The 4524-nt window shown below is 38.2% G+C and overlaps 1 long non-coding RNA gene across 1 annotated transcript in view; it reads left to right on the top strand.

Annotated features, from left to right (window-relative positions):
* LOC106942062 (uncharacterized) overlaps nt 1-4250 on the top strand; it is a 16959-nt gene extending 12709 nt beyond the window's left edge. The window contains exons 4-5 of the long non-coding RNA XR_001423535.1: nt 1303-1377; nt 3858-4250. This is a non-coding gene — a long non-coding RNA (uncharacterized LOC106942062). The remainder of the gene's footprint in view (nt 1-1302; nt 1378-3857) is intronic.
* Nucleotides 4251-4524: the final 274 nt, after the last annotated feature.

Here is a 4524-nt window from a genome sequence, read left to right as displayed (position 1 = left end):
ATACTGAATTTATTTTACTGAATTTATTTCATACTGAAATAAATTCAGTATGAATTTATTTTTGTAAATAAATTCATACTGAAAACATCCACCAGAGCTCAGTCTGTTTGCTTGGCACGTATTAAACCAATACATCGTTATAGTATAACGCATGCAGAAGGTTAGAATTCACCGCAACTTTAAAAAAAGACACACAACCTAGTTTAACAGGTACGGAGGATAAATTAGGTTGTTTTAAACAAAACAACTCTTAAGTGATTTAGACGTGTTGCGTTCTCAAACAAGTATTATTCAATCATTTACACATAAACAGTGAATATTTTCATTTGATTACATTTTTGTAAATTCCATCTGCTGGCACAGGCTCTGACTGCATGTGCTACTTTATTTACCTAAAAAAAAATCTTTGGTCAGTTCTAAACATGATAAAATTTATTTAAGTTTAGCTGACCGACAAAAAGAATTAAAAAATTAAAACATATATTGTATAGCAGATTGAGAACGTGCTGAGCCATGACTTTTAAACCAGGTGAGCCATTACACCCCGACTAAAATCTGAGATTGTTTGTCTGACAGATTAAACCAACAACGAACAGAGATGGAAAGAGACCAGGATTTCTCCACAACTATGTTAAAATGAGTTAGAGGAAACATCTGCAACTTGTGGTTCTGTTATGATATATAGAAAGTCGTTACTATTTCTTTTCATTGAAGGGTCAACTTTTTCATTGCGCATTTTAATTTGTGTAAAATTTTGGAAATGCATTTGTTGAATTGTTTTCATCAGTTAGATTTCAACATGATTATGATATAAAGACCTATCCGTGATTTAAGCTGGCGGTAGTCTAAATTGTGAGGGGAAAGAAGCGTAATTTTATTGCCACCTTCAGCCCAGGAAACACCTAATGCTTATTTAATCTAATACTTCTTCCATCAGTCAAAGTATTCAAAGAGATTGAAGGTAGTTTTTCCCATCAAGCCATGCTCTCTGTGTCCTAACCTCTCATTTCCTACTCTCTGATTGTTGGAAATCCTCCACCACAGTCCTAATTACATGGGCAGTCAGAGTCGTGTGGAGCTGGTTGCAGGGAATCTCCAGCTGTTGCTTTTTTGTCTCCAAAACAAGAGTTTATCTTGTTTCCTGCTCTCTGTCTATTATCTTGTTTTTCCTGGTTCGCAGTGGGCTCAAGCTGCTGTGCATGCCTGAGCCTTTTCTCCTGATGGAGATGCTGATCATTCACAGACAAAGCAGCTGTCACACCTAAAGGGAAATATTTTTCACCTGTTTTTTAATGTTTTCAGGTCTAAAATTCTGCATATCGCTGGACTGTACTGCAGTTTTACCCTAACCAACATTAACTACACAGAAACTCAAAGGTAAGGATCCCACATCTTCCAACAGCATCAGATCCTTCTCTTCCCTCTTGCTGGTCTTCTTAACATTTAACATGCTGCTGTGATCAGTTTGATAAATTTCTTAGATTTTTCCTGTACAGACTTGTATTTTATTAATATATTTTATTGGTTGAGGCATTGTGTGTTTGCATATATCCGGGTTATATTACCGTGGGATATTGTCTCTGTTTCCTGGATATTGAGCCGTTTGCCTGTCATGACAATCATTGTACAGCAACAGTCTTCACTGCTTCAGATTCACTACAAGACTTACTGTCACTCAACATTCTTCCTACCCACAACAACTCTGAACATATTAGTGTCATCAGCTTTTGATTTGTCTTTGGGATAAGTAAGGTGTTTTTGAATTTGACTGAATTTGAACACAGGACTTGTCAGCAACACGTGTTGTCATCTCTGCAGCAAAGACATTGAATGCTTAGCAGAAAGTTCCCAACTGTAGAAAGAGAGAAAGCAAGATATTGGATTTATTCTTTTCAAATGTCAAGGAATCATACATCTCCGAAGCAAGACCTCCCTTAGGAAAATGAAATCACTGTTTTTCTCTCTTAAAATATAAACTCCTAGTTCAGATTCAGCCTGTAACAAAGAGAATTGTGAGAAAGTGATAACAAGGAGCTGAGGAAACTCTGCAGGTTTGTTTTGAGGCTGCAGATAGGATTGCTCTGTGCCACAGGGATTGGACATCAATGACATGACTGACTGTGTGACCGACTATATGAAGTCTTTTGTGGACAACCATCCCCATCAGAAGAGTGAGATACTCGCCTAATAGCAAAACTCTGGATCAACGGTGACCTGGAGGAACTGCTACACAAGAAATAAAAAGAGCAATGATGGATGGAGGAAGGGAGTTATTGAGGGATACAGAAGCTACTTTAAGGGGAAAATTAGAGACAGCAGGGAGGCGTACAGGAAGAAGCTGGAGAGCAAACTCCAACAGAGCAATAACCAGCAGGGTTGTGTGGTCAGGGATGAAGAAGATCACAGGCCTCAAGCGAAAGGAGGATCAGTCTGGACGGAGCAAACGAGCTGAACACACTCCCTAATAGGTTCAATTCAGGAAGAACCTCAGCATGCTCCTTTCCTACTGCCAGCCTTCCCATCCTCCTTTCCTGTCACACCTCCTGTTTTTTCTTCCACCTCTGTCATTTACTCTTCTGCCTCTACAAGATGGTCTTCAACTGTGAAAGAATAATGAAAATATGACATCTTTTTAGTAGAAAAGCAATAGTCCTTTTTTGTTCAGACCATCTAAGTAAAGCTAGCAAGTAAACTTAACGTGACACAACACAAGTATGGAGAGATTAATTGAGTTCTCTTTTTAAACAGTCACATAGGCTGATGATTTCCTGCAGATGTGGTTTCTGGGAAGCCAAAGGATTTGTATCAGTCAGACGGTCCCACTGATTGGTTAGGAAATCTATATACACACAAATAGTATTACGTACTTGAGATATATCTATCCCATGCTTTGTGTCCTGGGGTGAAAACAATCATCTTATCTAGAATGAGAGTAAAAAAAGGAGATGACCAGATTTAAAGAAAAAAAAGTTTGTCCAATTCTTATTTCCATCATTGGACAAGAAGTGGACACGGTGGAGAAGTAGCCTGGTGAAAACCGACCGCTTGTTCTGCGCCTTGCTTTGCATAGAAGGTTTGACCTTTTGCATATTGAGGAATGACTGCTTGCTGGAGGCATTGAAGTTTTGAATTTCACCCAATCGCTAAGGCTAATGAGACATTCATTCATTATTTTGAAGCTACAGCTAACTTGAACATACTTTCATGAGCCATTAACATCCCATTATTCACCAACATCACTGGAGAGGAACCAATCGCATCCATTCGCGATGCAACATTTGCAGCAGCTGCAGTCTGCAGCTCACAGGCCAACTTGATTCTAAGACCATGGGTCTTATTCAAGTCTTCAAAGCACAGGTGTTGGTCGACTTGGATGTCTCATTTTTGTGACTTAAATACAACTCGAGACGGCATCTCGAACTGAAACCACCATCTCTGACGCTCACCTAGCTTCTGCCGTTCCTGAGGCTCTGCACCAGAGGCTGCCTGAGTCAGATCATTTCCATAAGCTACAGACTAATTCAGTGAATTACAATATTATTAAAAGCACATTCATTTTATTACCTTTATCACTACATGAAACATTATAAATCAAGCACAGATGGATGTTTGAAGGTCTTTATATCTTTATATTATTGTGGTTTTTATACTTTAAAACTTGAATATTACATCAGACCAATTCAAAACCAGAAATTTGAGCCTAATGAAATGTATGTTTTAATACCTGCTTAAAGGTTGTGATTTTAAAAAGCTGCTTTTTATCTGACAAACGAGACTCACCAGCACGTATTCTAATTTACTTAATGTGACTGTACTCTCCAGACTCACTCTTAGCCAGAGCTTGTTGTTTTTCACAGAAGTGGAGCCTGCCTCTCTGAAGTTCCTGCGGATTGGATGAATGACTGATTAGAGAGGATTCTTACCAAAAGCAGAGTCCATGTCTGTGAAGCTCTGTTGATACGAAGCAATTATAAAATCACGTTTCCTATAGGAGGTCACCATGGTCGAGAAAAGAACAATGCTGTGAAGGACTCTTATCTCCAGAGTTCCCATTCTGCTTTTGTCATTTCTGTCAGAATGAAATCAGGTCCTTTTCTTCCTGATCTGAACCATCAGATCAGTGAAATAATGCTAGCTTTTCTAATTAAGTCTGTCCGTATTAACCTTCTCTTTATCTGCCAATTACATCTCATCAGACCACCTTTCTCTGCAAACTAAACTTCATAAAATCTCCTCTATAAAAACTGAAACTTAAGACTTTTGTCTCAAATGTTTTTCCATCTGCTACTAAAATCCACTTAGAATAAATGCTACCTTTAATTGTATTTACTCAGCCTAGTTTCTTAACATGCCTTTGGGAAAACAGAATTTACCTTACTTTTGTGTATAGAGCACACTTTGAATTTTTAAAAGTTGTTTAAATATCTGTCTGAATCTGAAGTTCTTTATGGAATACACTGAAAAGTCACAAGGACGACCAGGTATTTGAGTGCAAGTATGTTTAAATACTCGACCTTCAAACGG

The sequence above is a fragment of the Poecilia latipinna genome, unplaced genomic scaffold, assembly GCF_001443285.1.
Source record: "Poecilia latipinna isolate Pla-1442-1.1 unplaced genomic scaffold, P_latipinna-1.0 Scaffold4017, whole genome shotgun sequence".
Lineage (NCBI taxonomy): Eukaryota > Metazoa > Chordata > Actinopteri > Cyprinodontiformes > Poeciliidae > Poecilia > Poecilia latipinna.
This window is presented reverse-complemented; position numbering and strand designations above follow the sequence as displayed.